General features: G+C 40.6%; 1 protein-coding gene across 2 annotated transcripts in view; it reads left to right on the plus strand.

The window, feature by feature from the left end:
- LOC126195160 (N-acetyltransferase eco) overlaps nt 1–20,569 on the plus strand; it is a 98,845-nt gene that overhangs the window by 59,003 nt on the left and 19,273 nt on the right. The gene's annotated exons all lie outside the window — the stretch shown is intronic.

Below are 20,569 nucleotides of genomic sequence, written 5' to 3' on the forward strand. Positions count from 1 at the left end.
ATGAGTAAGTTTGTGCAGTGTTAAATTATTCAGGACTGCTTGAAACTGTGAGCCGAATATGGACTCAAATCTTCGTCCCACCCACCTTGGGTAATGCTCTTCTATTAATGTTATGCATACCATCTCACATGCTTAGTATGGAAACACAAAGGAGCCCAGTAGTCTGTATGCCATCTTGTCTTGCTGCCCATTGCAGTTTTGTGTGCCTATGGGGGCACACACAGAATGCTCACGAATGTGCAGCAGTGCCACTGCAAGTAAAGTGTCGTGCGTTTCCTGCATCCTTCTTACACGATTTTACAGAAACTATGTGGTAAAAAAAAAGATTATTTAACATGTTATAGCATTTTAAATGTCAGAATCATTGTTAAGTGCCTATCATTTTGTGAATGGTCATAGTTATTGTGATAGATTGCGTTTATGTAACACACTGTGAAATTCAATTAGTTTGTAATTATAGATTGCTATGCATAAAATTTAGCAAACAGCATTGGAAATTCCTAGATGGAATAATATGTAAAAGTATTGGGCATTAGTTTAGTTTTGTCTTGTCGGGATTATGGTTGCCAAGTTTCTGGATGAGCTGCTCCTCTTGGACCTGCTTCATCATCGTGGTATCCATTTAGCCACTGGTGCTTTTTGCAGTAGCCCTGTCTTTACTGGGGAATTGGTGGCTGTCTATCTGGCCCTCTGCTTTATTTAAAGGTCCTCCATCACCCGAGATTTGCTATGCATGAACGCAAGAGTGTCTTCCAGGCTTTTGCTCGTAGAGAATTGGCAGAAAGCACAGGCGCCTCCCTACTATGGCGAGGGTATTATAAAGTTGGTACAACACTATGACAAATGGCTAAGTCAGAGTGGTGGCTATGTAGAGAAGCAGCTGTAAGGTGTAGCTAACTATTGCAAATAAAACATTTTCTATTTTCGCAGTGTTTCCATTTCGCTACCAATTGGAACTTACTTTCTGAATAGCCCTCGTAATTTTTTGAGGGTCATCATAGCTGGTGAAATGAGCATTAATGTGGTTTTCCAACATAAGTAAAGAAATTACGTATTTACATCAAGGATATGCCTTTTCATAAGCTATTCACTTGATGGGTTCTCAGTTCCTCACTTAATTAACCATGATTTCACGATTCTATCGCATGTACAACTGCACTAATATGTTTGTGAAGTGAAGTGAAGTGAAGTGTTTGTGTAAACTTGACTCTGTTTTGGCAAAACGAGCAAATTTTAAAATTGCAGCAAGAAAATGTAGTGTTAGCCACAATTTGCCATTGTTGATGCTTCTCTGAAGAAGAAAAATGGTAAGAATTTTGGAGCAATTAAATTGCTTGTTTTGTTGCAGTTGCAGTGAAATCCTGTAACCCATTGTGTTTTCAATAATGAACAGCTGGTACTGAACTTTACCAAAGAATTTTCTTTTCACAACTCAGTGATCTGAGAAATCACAAAAAAATTGACATCAAATAGCTCACCATTGTTTCGATCTTACAAGGGAACAACTTAACTTATTCATTTCAAATATCTCATAGATACTAATAATTTATTTTCCCCTTGATGAATAGTCCAGATGATTCTACAAATCCTCAGTGGTCACAGCTTCAGAGCTATAAAATATTTTGTCTCAAAAAAAAAAGAACAGTTCTGTTCTTTAAAAACATGGTTAATTCCTTTTATGGTGCACTTGCAACTGCTCATCGAGATGAAAATAGATTACATCTTTAAAATGTGAAAAGATATTAGAGGTGAAAAAGTTCGGGAATTTGCTTTGAACGGGGATTGAAACAAATGATGATGAACTTTGAAGTGTCATTTTTCACAGATCACTTAGGTTGAGAAAGAAGGCTCTTTGGTAAGTCTCAGTACCAACTGTCCATTATTAAAAACTCACTGGGTCACATGATCCCGCTGCAACTGCAACAAAAGGAGTGATTTAACTGTCTCACACTTTTTACCTTTTTTCCTTCAGTGAAATGTCGTCAGGGGATGAATTTCGGCTAAAACCTATGTTTTTCCTGTTGCTGGGTTAAAATTTGTTTCTTTCCATAACACAGCGGAGTTCACACAAGCACCTTGCAAACATGCCAGTGCATTGCAGTTGCAACAGAATTGTGAAACAGTGGTTTATTAAGTGAGGAATTGAGTAGCTCATGAATAAGCACACCCTTGGCATAAAAATAAGTTCTTAAGTCACAGTGATGCTCATTTCTCCAGCTATCGATCAGTCTTAAAAAATACATTGTCCTGTTGAAAAAGTCTGTAATTAGTCGCATGTTGCAGGAGATAGGAAAGTTCTGCATGTTAGCTATATAGCAAAATACTCTCCTCTTTGAGTGCTATTATTATCAAAAGCTTGTTTTGATATCTTGAACTGTTTAGCAGATACAATGGATGTTTCAAATAGTTGTCTTTCACACCATTGCAGTGTGTGTGGGTAGAGCTGGGTATGCTATATAAAATCCGGTTTCTCAAGATTAGAGATAGATATTGACCTTCTCCCAAGTCAAAAGAAAAATTTCATATGCTATTGAAGTCTCAAGACATCAACTTATGATGTAGTGTGCACCTAATGCAAAATCATTGGGATCCCTGTTTTCCGTTGCAAACTAATCAAATTTCTCATAGTGTGTTACTTAAATGTGAACCATCACAATAAGTATGACCGTTGATGAAATGATAGGCACTTCACTATAAAGCTGTAAGTAGCAGGAAAAAAATTTAAATCAACTTGCTCTGGTAATGCTGGTGCTGACAGTGTCTCGTACATTCCAGCTCATCAGCAGGCGCATAAAGTGCTTTTTCTGGTATCAACTTGGTTATCCTCAGGGCAGTATTTTAAGTGTTACCCTCTCTGCCGCAGCCATGTCTGCAATGAGGAATCTTGTACAATGCTCCTTCTTTGTGGACTGCAACAGCGACTTGTCAGTTGCAGCTTACAGTAAAGGGGATGGAGGAGTGGGCTGCAAAGAGTGGTTTTACATTTTCTGCAGAGAGGTGTGTGTGTGTGTGTGTGTGTGTGTGTGTGTGTGTTTTTAATTGTTCTCTTCTTATTTTCAATTTACTTGAATTGTATATAAGGGACACCATTCTCCCTTTTAAAGACTGTGTGGTTTTTTGGCCTCACTTTTTACTCCTAATAACGGTCTTGGTTATCACACCTGAAGGACATGAAGGCCAAGGCCCAGAAGGCAATAAACATTTTTGAAATGCCCTAGCCACGGGTTGTGACATTCGCCTGCTTATTTCTTCGTTGATTGTCCTCGGTGTTGACATACTACTTTGCTACACTGGTGGAAAAATGAGGTGTGGAAGTACAACACTGACTACTTTAAATGATGTAGCCGACAGGTGCACATTTGCATTTAACGGGTATTTACTTTCAATGTTCACCCCACCACCACCACAATACATAGTTACATGGCCAGTGCACTGTTGTTTAACTTTCGATAAGTCTCTTTAATAGGTTGCAAAAAAGTCAACATACTGCTACAGTAGCTTACTGTTGAACATCTACGAGCAGTAAAAACCTAACCACACATTTCAGTCTTTCAAATAAATTGAACAAACACTGTCATTGCTTTAACACACGGCCTATTGGTTAACACTTATTTCACGGGTAAGTTGATGCATTATTGTTGTTCTAACCAACACAGATTTCTTGTCTGAAACTCAGACGTCGACTGACTGTCTCGGGACCAAAAATCGGGCACATATATATCATCTGAAACTACACATTGTTTGAAGTTAAAGTTACAGAAATTAAAATTAAAACTTAACTCATTAAATTAACTGAATACATCGAAAAATTGCGTCTTTTTAACAGTTTCTTCTACTACAAGAGTTACGCTGAATTATTTGTTTAAATGACAAAATTAACAAATATCGTTATGCAAACAATACTTTTGTCAAAACTTAATTACTTTCGAATTAATTAATGGCTGACTTTGCTAACATGTTCTCAAATAGAGCCAAATAGATCCTTTAAGAAGACTATTGGTGGTTCTTCCACGTGTTTATAATTATTACAGAATTTATATTTGTGTATAAGTCAACAATAGAATTCATGTTACAAAAAATTTACTGATTTCACCCTGTAACAAAAAATACTAACTAGTAATAGTCAAAATAAATTAGAAAATCAATTACATACATAAAACTAAGCACAAAATTAGACCTGGTGTTATATTCTATACTCATGTATGTTAATGGTAATTAGTTAAAAGTGAAAAAATGAATTTTATGGAGGCAGAGGGTCTTGGGAAGCAGACAGGATGCATCTGCTCCAATTTTATAGGGCTTTTGTTCGATTGCAGCTGGACTATGGGTGCATAGTGTACTAGTCAGTAATGCCTTCGTACCTGAAAATCTTTGACACTGTACACCATGAGGAGATCAGGCTGGTCATGGACATTTATGGGACCAGCCCCATACCCATTGTTTGGGCTGAAGCTGGTGGTGAACTGTCACTTTCCGTCTGGCGGCAGATCCTCGTGCTGCGTCAGGCTTGTCATCTCCTCGCTACTCCCATTTCCCCAGTATGCAATATTGTTTCTTGTCCAGCTGTGGAACACCTTTTTACAAAACTGTCTGGGGGCAAAAAGGCCATATGGGATCCATACAAAGTGTGTGCTGGAGTCCCTTGGTGAGTGGCACATGCAGGCTCAAATACGCGGTTTTAACCGACAGCCTCCATGGCTATTGCTGAGGCCCAGAATAATTATAGATTTACTGTAGTATAGGAGAGGTTATACCCCTGTTTTTAACGTGATATTTTCTGACATTTTAAATGAGCACCACTGTTGTGTAGCTTTGTTTACAGATGAGTCTAAAACAGGGGGGACTGTTGATTGATATGTTGTTTGCGAGAACATGTCTTCAAGATACAACTTGTACTCTACCCCCTCCCTTCTTTGTTGTTGCTGCTGCTGTCCACTATGGTAAAGGCTTTTCAGAAGATTTGGGAGGAGTAAGATTCACAGTGAACTTTTTACTTATCTTTTCTCATACAGTTGGCTGCAGTTCTTCATGTCTAGGGTTCTGATCCTTGAAACTGAAATTCTCGTATTTTAGGTTCTCATGGTTAATTGATCTAAATACCTTTGAAGAATGTCGTTGCAGAATTTTTGTTTTTACAATAATTTATTGTCTCACATTTTACTATCTCACACTGTCTTTTGAATTTTCACATCAACAAAGCCAAAATTGCATTATTCGTCCAAAATACAAAAATATGTCCAATCACATCAGAGGCATGCTTGCTACTACTTGACTCTGAGGTAATATCAATATTCCAAAGTGATTACAATTTTTCTTGACAAATGAATTTTTATTAGCTTAGATTAATATTTTATGAATGACTCGAGAAATAAACATAATAAACAGTACTAGATTTCGTAATTAATTATAGAAATTTTAAGAGTGCCAAATATTTTGTAATTTCAAATGTTTCTTAAAAACAATTTTAACCGTACATTCAGAGCTAGTAAATATCGATTGTAACAACGAAAATAAAGTAGTTCCTTTCCACAATTTCAGCTTTATATATAACATATTGTGTATAAAGTTCTATGAAATTTTTCAGAAAAACAGCTGAGATAATATTGACCTGTCCAAAATTTGAAAAATATTACTGGTACTGACTACTACTGTCGAGGAGGATGTCCCTTTCCCCTCACATAATATGGAAACAATGTGTTTCCAGTATTTTGAGACCTTCTATAATGTTTGCCAAACTATGTACTAAGTAATGCCAAACGATAGAATACAGTTGTATAGAAGTATCTGATGCATAATGCAATACATAAAATGTAAGAAAAATATCTTCTACACAAGTCATAATCTATACGTGTATTAGGATATGGCATTTTCAGATCTGTGGAACGTTCTGCCACAAGACAAATTATACAAAGTCAGAACTACAACATTACAATGCTAAACTATAGAAATAAGTGCAGAGGCAATGTAAATTACAAATTTAAAGTTTACATCTATAAAGTCGCACCCTCAAAAATCATCAAGAGAGATGGGTATGATGAGTGAGCCAACTTGAAAAACTCGTAATGATGGGTGCAAAACAGAAGAATATACTCAATCATGGATAGGAGTACAGCACAAAATCAATCACCCACATAAACCAGAGTATTTAAGGATATGTTAACTCATGAAAGGAGAAAATAGTGAAAAAATATTAGGGCCTATGCTTAAGATTTGAGGACTGACCCATGAATCAGAACCACACTTGGCACACACCAGACCAACAAAATCAATAAAGTTCATAATTGTATATCAATAAGTTCAATTGTATGTAAAGAATAATTAAAGGAAGTATCTAGCTTCAATCAATAATTTCACCCATGCCTTGAGTGCACGTGCACAAACAGTCGCAATGACCAGGGGTAACCAAAACAGAGTGTTAAGTATGAGTCTGCCCACAACTCAAGTTCCAATGAGATACAGTAATGCAGTACTCTGGATAAATACAGGTAATCAGTCCTAAATAGCGTTGAATGATGACATAATTGAGCAGCTTGAGGACCAAAATCAGTGTGTGAAATCAGAACTGTATACAGGGGAGCGTCCTGGGACCTTTGCTGTTCCTGATCTATATAAATGACCTGGGTGACAATCTGAGCAGTTCTCTTAAGTTGTTCGCAGATGATGCTGTAATTTACCGTCTAGTAAGGTCATCTGAAGACCAGTATCAGTTGCAAAGCGATTTAGAAAAGGTTGCTGTATAGCGTGGCAGGTGGCAGTTGACGCTAAATGACGAAAAGTGTGAGGTGATACACACGAGTTCCAAAAGAAATCCGTTGGAATTCGATTACTCGATAAATAGTAAAATTCTCAAGGCTGTCAATTCAGCTAAGTACCTGAGTGTTAAAATTACGAAAAACTTCAGTTGGAAAGACACGCATAGATAATATTGTGGGGAAGGCGAGCCAAAGGTTGCGTTTCATTGGCAGGACACTTAGAAGATGCAACAAGTCCACTAAAGAGACAGCTTACACTACCCTTGTTCGTCCTCTGTTAGAATATTGCTGCGCAATGTGGGATCCTTACCAGGTGGGATTGACGGAGGACATCGAAAGGGTGCAAAAAAGGGCAGCTCGTTTTGTATTATCACGTAGTACGGGAGAGAGAGTGGCAGATATGATATGCGAATTGGGATGGAAGTCATTACAGCAAAGACGTTTTTCGTCGCGGCGAGATCTATTTACAAAATTTCAGTCACCAACTTTCTCTTCCGAATGCGAAAATATTTTGTTGAGCCCAACCTACATAGGTAGGAATGATCATCTAAATAAAATAAGAGAAATCAGAGCTCGAACAGAAAGGTTTAGGTGTTCGTTTTTCCCGCGCGCTGTTCGGGAGTGGAATGGTAGAGAGATAGTATGATTGTGGTTCGATGAACCCTCTGCCAAGCACTTAAATGTGAATTGCAGAGTAGTCATGTAGATGTAGATACATCTTGTTTAGTCAGGGTGTATACGACCCGGGAGATCCGGGAAAAACTGGGGAATTTTTTCATCCGGGAAAAACCCGGGAATTGTTTATAATTCCAGGAATTTTTCATTGTTTTTGTTTTCAGTTAAATTTATGTGATTTTGACTGGTAAGAACCAATACTCTAACAAAGGATATTACTGTACACCGCTACTGCAGAATAATACTGCAGCAACAAAACATGAACAAGAGAAAAAAAGAAAGAAAATAAAACTTAAGTTGCGAAGGAAATGCGCCGTATACAACAACAAAACAGTGCTCATACAAGCGTCTGCCGACAGCAAAGTGTGTCAAAGGCTTTAGGAAGACTATGCAATGCTTTGTAACAACAAATTGCTTCCGATGAGCGTGGCGTGACAACTGTTTAAATTAGATTCGTTTGAGCCGTTGCGGGCGGGCTCTTGCGCATGCGCAGTTGAGTTGCATGTGATTAGTACCTTCTCCCGCTTCTCGATACAGATCTGTGGCTGGGCGCCACTACTGAATATTGCCCTGGTTCAGTAATTAGTAAATCTGGGGCTGATGGCCAGAGCAGTCTGAGTTGTGGTGGGGAGGTGGGTCGTCTCCACGTGACCTGTGTTTATGTTTAGTGATTTTGTTGTTTCCTCTTCGTTTATTGCTCTCACGTTAGATGATAACAAAACGGATTTTTGTGGCCGGGAGCTATCAAATGAATTAAAATACGTTCGCGTAATTACGGAAGGCTAAAATATGTTATTAGTTTTAGATTTTATTTCCACCTTTCTGATAGTCAAACATTAATCGCCTTGCAGAACAATGAAGTTATTTTGGCCGGTTTGCTAAAGAGATTTTGTTTTTATTTATCTTTTCTATTATGGCAGTCAATTTACTTGAAACAAAGTGTTTAATTTCACACTATTGACTAGTTTCAACTGTTAACTGCATTTCAAGTGCACGTATGGCATTATGCCATAATGAAGAACCAAACATGAGATAATACAGTACTGGTACTCCAAGAAAATTTGCATACGAATGTGTATTTTAAGCCGAATTATGTGTTTTAGTATGGTTCACGAAATTCCGACGCTCTTGGAGTATCCTCTGATGGCTTGTTTCTTTTATGACATAGTGTAAGATCTTTTAATGTTTTACACGTAGGAACACACAGGCTTCGTGCATCATCGTAGCTGAGCAAGCGCAGTGACGCTTGTTATCTGCGCTCTCTGGCAATTACTGAAACGAACCTATTTCTAACAGGTCGCGGGAAAATATTACGAATGGTGGTTTGAAAAGCGTTACATTCAAAGGAGATTTGCTTTCATGTAAGATGAGCTATGTGTGAGAATGTACGATGAATTTCTTAAATCACAAAGCATTTTACTCTCATTTAAAAATCAACTCTTTGAGGACAACCATCTAGAAGAATTTCGAGCCCAGAAGATCAGACATTTACGTCGTTATTAAAAAATTTTCTGGCACATTTGTGTGATGTATCTTAAAGTGTAACACGCGCAAAAAAGATAAACATTATATGTGGAAACTTAGCTTCTCTTCCAGCTTATTAATCTTAGAGACCAATATTATAGGTGAATGCTATTTATATTAATTTAAACCATTAACTTTTCTTACTTGTGTGTTGGCACTACTTAAGAGTGATCTTGCTGTTGGGTGACTACATCACATGTCCTATGCTGTCATCAGCTGGCGAGATCACATGACATGAGCTATGACTGGCTTAGAAAAGCGCATCGCAATCTCGATTTCAATGCTTCAGAAAGTGAAATGCAGTGTTTGGTGGAATTCGAATTTATAACTTCGTAATACGAAATATGCAGCGTACATGTTGCTGCACATCAAAGGTCTTTCAAAACGTGTTTCCCCCCCTGAGTTATGTTTTCTAAAGCGCCAGGAAATTCTACTCCGGTTTGTAAAACCTTTAACATTCAAAGGATTGATGAGTTTTACAGTGCCGAATAAGAGTATACTGTCACTTAACACGGAAAAAGTGTATTTTTATCCGGGAAAAATTCAGGAATTTTTTTTCCTTGTCCACGTATACAACCTGTTAGTCTATACTCGTAAATGTCTTCCACACTATTCGCTAATTGTTCATACTAACACATATACAAGGAATCCTAGAAGATTAATTTACAATTGATAAAAAATATATACTGACTCTTTAGATAAGAAGATCCATTGAAATGTATGACTACTAACCTAATAGTGCTTAATTTTATCAGATTCTGATAATTACACTCCTGGAAATTGAAATAAGAACACCGTGAATTCATTGTCCCAGGAAGGGGAAACTTTATTGACACATTCCTGGGGTCAGATACATCACATGATCACACTGACAGAACCACAGGCACATAGACACAGGCAACAGAGCATGCACAATGTCGGCACTAGTACAGTGTATATCCACCTTTCGCAGCAATGCAAGCTGCTATTCTCCCATGGAGACGATCGTACAGATGCTGGATGTAGTCCTGTGGAACGGCTTGCCATGCCACTTCCACCTGGCGCCTCAGGTGGACCAGCGTTCGTGCTGGACGTGCAGACCGCGTGAGACGACGCTTCATCCAGTCCCAAACATGCTCAATGGGGGACAGATCCGGAGATCTTGCTGGCCAGGGTAGTTGACTTACAGCTTCTAGAGCACGTTGGGTGGCACGGGATACATGCGGACGTGCATTGTCCTGTTGGAACAGCAAGTTCCCTTGCCGGTCTAGGAATGGTAGAACGATGGGTTCGATGACTGTTTGGATGTACCGTGCACTATTCAGTGTCCCCTCGACGATCACCAGTGGTGTACGGCCAGTGTAGGAGATCGCTCCCCACACCATGATGCCGGGTGTTGGCCCTGTGTGCCTCGGTCGTATGCAGTCCTGATTGTGGCGCTCACCTGCACGGCGCCAAACACGCATACGACCATCATTGGCACCAAGGCAGAAGCGACTCTCATCGCTGAAGACGACACGTCTCCATTCGTCCCTCCATTCACGCCTGTCGCGACACCACTGGAGGCGGGCTGCACGATGTTGGGGCGTGAGCGGAAGACGGCCTAACGGTGTGCGGGTCCGTAGCCCAGCTTCATGGAGACGGTTGCGAATGGTCCTCGCCGATACCCCAGGAGCAACAGTGTCCCTAATTTGCTGGGAAGTGGCGGTGCGGTCCCCTACGGCACTGCGTAGGATCCTACGGTCTTGGCGTGCATCCGTGCGTCGCTGCGGTCCGGTCCCAGGTCGACGGGCACGTGCACCTTCCGCCGACCACTGGCGACAACATCGATGTACTGTGGAGACCTCACGCCCCACGTGTTGAGCAATTCGGCGGTACGTCCACCCGGCCTCCCGCATGCCCACTATACGCCCTCGCCCAAAGTCCGTCAACTGCACATACGGTTCACGTCCACGTTGTCGCGGCATGCTACCAGTGTTAAAGACTGCAATGGAGCTCCGTATGCCACGGCAAACTGGCTGACACTGACGGCGGCGGTGCACAAATGCTGCGCAGCTAGCGCCATTCGACGGCCAACACCGCGGTTCCTGGTGTGTCCGCTGTGCCGTGCGTGTGATCATTGCTTGTACAGCCCTCTCGCAGTGTCCGGAGCAAGTATGGTGGGTCTGACACACCGGTGTCAATGTGTTCTTTTTTCCATTTCCAGGAGTGTATTTACAACATGGTTTGTAGAATGCACTCTTGAACTTTTTAAGTTTTCACATAACAAATCATCAGTCATAGAACATCAACCTTTCACGGCATTATTTAAAATTACATGATGTATTGGGAAGTTAATCCCCCTGCTTGAAAAAATATACATTTAGGTGGTATAACACTGTCCATAGCAGTGAAGACTTTTCTAAACAAATAGTTCCATGAATTCTTCATATAGGATAATTTCTTGATTAACAATTTATAAATTTCAGTCACAGTGCTGATATAGTAGACCAACGTTTGAGTACATTACCCAGCACCTATGCTCTCTTGCAAGTCGACTGGACCAGCAAGGATGTCGCCATACCGGAGTGTAGGAGTGAATCCACCCATATCTTCAGTTTCCTCCCTAGATTTCTCATTACACGCTTCAGTGGATAGATACCTTCCTGTCCGGCTTTCACTTCAAATCCTGAAACATTGTTTTGTGTATTAAGAATGCTGTTAAGTACCTCCCTCACATCACACGGCATGTGTTTTGCCTACATATATTAAAAAAATTAAGTATCAAGGCTTATGTCAGAATGGATTAAAAAGTGTTCACATATGAAACTAAGATACTATTCCTAATATTTACAGTACATATGAATAAAATGTCTTCACTCAGTTTACCACTACACCCATCACTTTAATTAAATTTGTAATGAACTATTTTGGGTATTCTTTGTAGAGTACGTAGGAATAATAGTAATATTTAACACTAATAGTGTCCTAAGATAATAAAATTTATTGTTAGCTATTTAATGGCATTGTCCCATTTCAAAATTGTAAAAGGAGTGTATTTTTATCATATTCTAAAGCACAAATCTATTACAAAACAGAATTATATAGTTGTATTAACCTGCTAATATAGTGTAGCATAGATTTAAAACTCAGTCAACAGATAAGACAGAACTTTAGAAATTACTTGATCTTACGTACTACATTCCTGACAAACAACACAGAATTATATAGTTATATGAACCTGCAAATATAGTGTGTATTTTCTTCCAGATTAAGGATCGCTATGCATCCATGTTCAAAGGTCTTTCCTTCTACAAGGTGTACAACTTTGCTTCCGGCGTTTTTTTCCCCCAACAGTTGAGGCTTTAATGAAACAAATTGGTTACACATGTATCATTCACAGTATTTCCCATCGCTGCCCACTACTTTCTCCCATCTTTCAGGCAGTGTACGAACCCCGTGTCGAAAAATGGTTCATGTTTTGAAGCGACCCACGAATTGCTCCAATTTGTGACTTCCTCTTGAGATCAGAAGTGTCGGTCAGCCAGGCCATGTGCCATTGATCTAAGCAGCTGATAGTCAGAGGGAGCAATGTCTGGAGAATACGCCGAGTGGGGTAGGACTTCCCATTTTAACGTTTCCAAGTACGTTTTCACCTCTTTTGCATTGTGGGGTCAAGCGTTGTCGTGCTGCAAAATCACTTGATCGTGCCACTCGCTGTATTGCGGCCGTTTTTCTTCTAATGCTCTGCTCAAACGCATTAATTGCATTTGATAACAAGCACCTGTGATTGTTTCACTTGGCTTTAACACCTCATAGTACACGACACCGAGCTGGTTCCGCCAAATGCAGAGCACGATCTTGGAGCCGTGAATATTGAGTGTGGTCGTTGACGTGGAAGCACAGCTGGGATATCCCCATGATTTTTGCATTTAGTGTTATCGTAATGAACCCATTTTTCGTCCCCAATCGCAATGCGATGTAGAAATCCCTTCCGTTTTTGCCTCTGAAGCAACTGTTCACAAACACAAACGCCTTTCAATGTCTCTTGGTTTCAGCTCACATGGAACCCAAGTTCCTTCTTTCTGAATCATGCCCATAGCCTTGAGACGTTCTGAAATAGCTTGCTGTGTCACTCCCACTAATCGTGCCAAATCTTCTAGAGTTTGACGCGGGTCTTCGCTCAGCTGTGTCTCCAATTCTGCATCTTCGAAAACATTATCTCTTCCACCACTATGCCGGTCTACGACATTAAAATCACCATTCTTGAAGCGTTGAAATCACTCATGACATGTTCTTTCACTGATAGCGTCCTTACCATACATACTTGAGTGCATTCAATGAGACTCAGCCGCTGTTTTCTTCATATTGAAACAAAACAGTAACACCTCCCGCAAATGAGGAGAATTAGGCTTGTAAACTGGCATTTTCAATCAAGAACAACTTTATGATGCAGACACAAACCGACTAATGTTTGAATGAGATTATGTTGACAGAGGTCAAAGCTAACTGCCTGACGTCTGTGATCTGTTTCTTTCGACCGCTCTTACCATTGTCACCACCTATCGACAAATGGTGGAAGCAGAGTTGTACACCTTGTATACTAAAAGTTAACAGTACATGAGATTTTACCAGTTTGCTTTGCTTGCCAGAGTTCCTCGTATCTTTACACCTTACCTTCCCACTGATCAATCATAACTTTAATGTAAGGACAAACAAAATCTGAATAATCTTCTCTGCTGTCAGACACTTCATGCAAAAGATCGCTTTCAATTTCATCAAGTGCTAAATCCACACAGTCTCCACAGGGTTTTATCAACTTTACAGGCATCATAGCATTACTTTGATTACTCATGTTGTCAGGTAGAGACTGAACACAATGAATAGATTCCGTGGCACAACTAACATCACCTGTTACAGAGTGAACACAAAACACATTACTGTCAAAATTACACTTCCTGCGTAGATTCTCTTTCACTTCATTCCACCATTTGGGATACAAATTCTGACTAACCACAACTAACTTATTCCAGAATGCACCTTTATCTATGTTATCATCAATCTGGTTCCAAACTAACTTCAGCAGGTTTTCAGCTTTATTCTCCAGGCTCACAGATAGCTCACTTTTTACTGTTTGGATCATTACTCTGCATGACATTAAAGAAAAACTGCTTTGACTGGACTGGTATTCCATCACTCTCACTTAACATCACTTACCTTACCTGTGTTGTCAACATAATTCACAAATAACTCTGAAACTTCATTATCCTTAAACTCTACAAATACCTGATAGTCATCATCATAATATTCCTCCAAAACTACTTTATCAACATCATCATTAACAATACAAGTCTTATCTCCATCAGTGTCAGTACCTTGTCTACATTCATTTGCAATAGGCCACCAGTCTCAGACTTACAATCTGTTATTTCACAGCTCTTATTCACATCTACATCAGAAATAGCACCTACTTCAGATCCAATACTGTAATCATTTGATTTGCATACATCAACACTGTTTTCCAACTAAGAGAAGAAATCGTTAGTTCATACTACATCAAAATTCCCCCTACTCTCACAGTCTGGTTTGTGATTAGCACATAAATCACCATAATTAGACATAGTATCCCAAAACTTTTGATCAAAACATAAATGAGAAATCTGATATTCCTTCTGTTAAATTTCAGATACATGTGCCATATCATTAGCACTATTATTATTTTCTAATTGCAAGTGTTACTTCGGGGTGCTGAGCTTCTTGTTTCCTCACCCCAAAACTGTGAACCTTCATTGAGGTTGAATGGCATTTTCAGAGTAGTTACTTCTATGGTTGTTTCTTCTATTAAAAAGCCATGGTTATCCCAGTTATTCCTATCCTGCTGATATTCAGAATCTGTCTGTCTGCATCTTGATCCTGATAGAAGTAACCATTATATCTCTTTCTATAATTGCTCCTATTGTGATTTCTAGCATTCCGATTATTATCATACATATTTCTTTCTACTGCCCTATCCAGCCTGTCAAGACATTGAAAAATTGTTCAAGACAGTCATCAGGTCCATGTACTGAGTCCCACCGCAATCTTCCTGGTAATCTCCTTTTAAGTGCATCAATCAAGGTCATTTCGTCAAATGGTTTGTCAAGGTGTGCTAATTTTTTAAGTTGTTTCTTACAAAAAAACTTTCAAAGTGCCGCCCTATTCCTATAATTAAGAGCATTCAGAAATTCACTTTTGATTCCCTTTCGAGCTTCCAAACAAAATTTATTTAGAAAACTTTTCTCGGAAGTTTGATATGTTTACCACTGACCTAAATTTAAATTTGCAAATGACAGAGCTTCATCTTAAAGACATCTTGTAACAAATTTAATTTCTTGAGTGTTGTTCATGCCTAACACAAAACTATCTCTGCAGTGGTGCAGATAATCAGTGGATGTAAATTGTCTGATGGAAAACTTTTGATGGGAGTGTTGGACCGCGCAGTACCATTGTTTGCACACAGACATTGGTTCAGATAAATTTCCTGAGCTGCTGAAAGTTTGTGATCTGAAACAGTTACATTATTTTGCATATTGTTTTCTGCATTTAAAATTTTTTTGGTTTAAACTAGCAATATTTTGTTGCATTTTTTCCACTACGATCGTCTGTTCAACTCTAGCGTAATCAACATTCTTTGATTGTTTTGCTGACTCGGCTAAAACCTCATTTTCCAAAACGATAACTTTATTTTCTAAAACATCAACTTTATTTTCTAAAACATCAACTTTTTCATTCAAACTTTTTAACCCCTCTAACAATCCATTTTTTAGCTCAGAAACTTGATTACTAAGTCGATCCATCTGATCTTGTACTCTGTTCAATTTGCTGCTGTTATCTGTCTTCGTTTCCTCTAGTTTTGTCAAAATTAACTGCAGATTGTCAGTTCGTACTGTTTCTTTACTGACTATGATTTCACTCGGCTCGGGCATGTCCTGGCTGGATCCCACAGCTTTCATTTCTACCTCAATCCTACCCTCGTCCCTATTCGTTGTGTTAACAAGCACACGAGTCCACAAACAAATTAACTTTACAAATAGTTTGTACTTATCTTTCCTTTTTGATATCGATGGTTGTAGTTGTAATGTCCTCTTCACTTTCATTTGATTCAATCCGTCATTATTGGTAGTACATCATCACTGTTGGTATGATTTGCTTTGTGGGGCAACCCCCCCCCCTTTTTTTTGAATATTTATTTATACGTAAATTGGAAATGAAAATAAAGTGCTTTCTTTTCTGCAACAGACAAATCTTCATTATCAGTCATTTAATCCTGGACAACGTTCACACTTGTGATCTACCCGTCTCTTTGTTGTTGTTGTGAAAGGAGTAAGATTTACAATAAATTTTTTTCTTATCTTTTCTCGCACAGTTGGCTACAGTTCTTCATGTCTAGGGGGTCTGATTCTTGAAGCTGAAATTATCACATTTTAGGCTCTCATGGCTCAATTGATCTAAATAATTTTGAATGTTATTGCAGAATTTTTGTTTTTACGATAATTTATCTCACATTTTACTATATCACACTGCCTTTTGACCCAAGTCGTCTTCCAACCAGAAGGGCTTGAAGAAGTCTGCTGGACCAACAGTCTTCTCCTTCACTAACTTGAAGATCCTGCTCAACAGTGTCTCCACATGGTCACTCAGCCCGGCCGGCCTCTGTCTCGCTGGTGCGCACCACCAACCATTTTTCAGCGTTGGACTTCACAGACCGACTGCAAAAGCACACGGATGCTTCTGTGGACCCCATGGAGCAGGATCCTCTTGCTTCTGTGCCCTGTAGTAGCGACTCTACACCATCTCTCCCTCGGCAGCCGCCGAGTTGATACCCCTAAATCTCTTCCTCCTCAACACTGTCCTCCAATGAACATTGGCAGCCTTCGGTCCCACAAAGAGGATTTACAGTTGCTTCTAGCATTGCAGCATCCCCTTGTACTCTGCCTTCAGAAAACGAAATTACGCCCTCAAGACCGCTTTTGTGCTTTTACATTACTTACCAATTTGTTTTGACATTTCCCCTGAGTCCGGCATCCCATCTCATGGGGGCGTCATTCTTCTCGTACAAGATGACCTTCATAGTGAACCCATCTCCCTGACTTCCCGTCTTCAAGCTGTTGCCGTTCGCCTTTTCTTTCCCCACCTGACTTTTTCCCTATGTACTATCTATGTCTCTCCAACTCTTGCTGTTACCAGGGCAGACTTCCTTCTGCTTATTTGGCACCTACCCCACCCCATTTTTGCTACTTGGGGACTTTAATGCGCATCATCCCATTTGGGGTTCTCCCAGGACCTGCCAGAGAGGTTCCCTCTTGGCTGACCTTCGTAACCAACTCAACCTCTTCTACCTTAACACTGGAGCACCCGCTTTCCTTTCTGACTCCTCGCACACCTGTTCCCATTTGGACCTATCCTTTTGCACCGCCCAGCTTCCCCATTATATTGAGTGGTCTGTTCTTTCTGACGCCTACTCGAGCATGCTGTGTGCTATCTATTTGCTGACCCGTACCCCATCCACATGCACGCTCAAATGGCTGCTTACTAAGGCTGACTGGCAGCTTTACTCCTCCCTGGCGACCTTCACAGAACAAGATTTCCTCAGTTGTGATGACCAGGTAGACTATCCCACCAACGTTATCCTTACTGCTGCAGAATGTTCCATTCCTCACATTTCCTCTTTACCATGTCATGTCCCAGTCCCTTGGTGGACTGAGGCATGCCACGACGCAATTTGCGCACTGAGACGTGCTCTCCATGTTTTTAACTGCCATACGCTGTAAAACTACATTCATTATAAACAGATGCTTGCGAAGTGTCGTAGAGTTCTTAGGGATAGCAAAAGAACTACTTGGATTTCAGTCACTAGTTCTTTTGACAGTTCCACACCTTCCTCTGTTGTGTGGGCCAACCTCCGACAGCTCTCTGGAGCCAAGATCCATTCCCCCATTTCTGGCCTGACAGTAGGTGCCGATGTCATCATGGATCCTATTGCTATCTCCAACACCTTAAAGCGAGTGGAGGAGGCTCCGGTGATACCCTTCTCTTCTCCGAATTGTGAGTGCTACAATGCCACATTCACTATGAGGGAGCTAGATCATGCTCTCATTTCATCCCGGTCCTCCGCCCCAGAGTCAGACACTATCCCCATTCAGATGTTGCAGCATCTCTCTCTTGTGGGCAAGCACTTTCTGCTTAACACACACAATTGCATCTGGGCTGAGGGCAAATTTCCTAGACACTGGTGTGAAGACACTGCCATACCCCTACCTAAGCCCGGTAAGGACAAAAACCTTTCTTCTAGCTACCGCCCCACCTCTTACCAGTTGCATTTGCAAGGTGATGGAACGTATGATTCATGCCCGGCTGGTGTGTTTGGCTCGAGTCTCGCCATTTACTCACGAATGCACAGTGTGAATTTCTAGCGTGACATTTTGCAGTTGACCATCTCGTTACTTTACCCATCCATGTCATGAATGGTTTTCTGCGAAAATCCCAGACTGTGGCAGTGTTTTTTGATTTGGAGAAGGCCTAAGACACCTGCTGGAGAACTGGTATCCTCAGTCTCTTTACATGTGGGGCTTCCATGGTCACCTGCCCTGTTTTCTTCGGGCATTTTTACGACACTGAGTTTTCAAGGTGTGTGTGGGCTCTGCCTTGTCGGACACTTTTTCAGGAAAATGATGTGCCTCGTGGTTCCGTCCTGAGTGTCATCATGATTGCTATTGCCATTAACCCTATAATGGCCTGTCTCCCGCCGGGTGTCTCTGGTTCCCTTTTTGTCGATGATTTTGCCATCTATTGCAGTTCTACACGGACCTGTCTCACTCAGCGGCGTTTTCACTGCTGTCTTGATTGTCTTCACTCCTGGAGCATCGCCAGTGGCTTTCGCTTTTCTGCTGACAAAACCATCTGTATGAATTTCTGGCAGTGCAGATGGTTTCTCCCACCATCTCTACACCTTGGGCCTGTTGCCCTTCCGTTTGTTGACACTACGAAATTCCTGGGGCTCATGCTTGACAGGAAACTCTTGGTCCTCCCAAGTCTCTTGCCTGATCCATACCAGATAGGGTTGATATAAGAGATAGAGAAGATCCAACGGAGAGCAGTGTGCTTCGTTACAGGATCATTTAGTAATCGCGAAAGCGTTATGGAGATGATAAACCCCAGTGGAAGACTGCAGGAGAGACGCTCAGTAGCGCGTTACGGGCTTTTGTTGAAGTTTCGAGAACATACCTTCACCGAGGAGTAAAGCAGTATATTGCTCCCTCATACGTATATCTCGCGAAGAGACCATGAGGGTAAAATCAGAGAGATTAGATCCCACATAGAGGCATACCGGCAATCTTTCTTTCCACAAACAATACGAGACTGGAATAGAAGGGAGAACTGATAGAGGTACTCAAAAGTACCCTCTGCCAGACACCGTCAGGTGGCTTGCGGAGTATGGATGTAGATGTAGATTGTCTCACCGCTTCTGATGGACTCCATAGTATGGCCAGTTGCACTATAGCAATGTTTATTTCACTTCTGCCAGTTCTAGGTTGCCCCACATTGCCATGATAGTCTGCTATTGATCCAGTTGCAACTAACTTTTGTTAAATACGATAAATTGTTAACTGAGTTGATGGCCATCTATCTGGCAATCGTTCTGCAAACCTTTTGAAGTCCTGTCGCCGACTGCACAGTTTCCATTAAGCTCGCAACCAGTCTTCTGTGCTCCAATGTTAGTCTGTCAGCCATGAGTGCTAACACCCTAGAATAGAAAACGCAACAAAATATTGTTCACATAATTTTGATCCACCCTGTATTATTGTAATTATTATTATTATTTATTATTATTCACATAGCTTTAATAAAATGGCTTTTCTTTTTTTCTATGAAGAATATACCTATTTAGTAACTGTTGATGAGGCTGCTGCTGTTAATTCGCATGTGATGAAGGGCAGTACACCAGTTGCAGTCCTAAGTCCTGTATCCAGAGCAGCATAGCACCTCCCATACTCAGCTTAGGATTAGGAAAATGTGTCCTTCATTCTGACAGGTGTTCATGCTGTCTTCGTGTTTTTGGTCCACAGGGTGATAGTGTTCCTATCCTTCCTCCAGCATTGCAGACTACGTTGGCCCTGTGACATGCTGCATTTCCTTCCTCTGCTGTGGTGTGCACGGAGCTGAAGCTGCTGGTGCTTACCAGGAACTCATGAGTTGAAGCTCCTGGTGTATGTTAGGAACAAATACTGAAGTTAGGCATATATTTGCACTAATTCATCTGATGCTGGGTCTGCACAGATGTAGTGCTGTTTAGACATTACTGAGCTTTACATTCTGTTCTTCTCTTAAGGTTAAGGTAATTTAGTAACACTCCCCTGGAAATTGTCCTATGTCCCTTTCAGAACAGCATATGCTTCTGTCTTATATGTTTTTGTTGTGGTCTTCAGTCCAGAGGCTGGTTTCATGGCTCTCCATGCTACTCTATCCTGTGCAAGCTTCTTAATCTCAGAGTACCTACGGCAACCTACATCCTTCTGAATCTGCTTATCGTATTCATTTCTTGGTCTCCCTCTACGATATTTACCCTCTGCATTGCCTTCCAATACTGAATTGGTGCCTCAGAAAAGTCCTCTCAACCGATC

Source organism: Schistocerca nitens, chromosome 7 (genome assembly GCF_023898315.1).
Source record: "Schistocerca nitens isolate TAMUIC-IGC-003100 chromosome 7, iqSchNite1.1, whole genome shotgun sequence".
Classification (NCBI taxonomy): Eukaryota; Metazoa; Arthropoda; class Insecta; order Orthoptera; family Acrididae; genus Schistocerca; species Schistocerca nitens.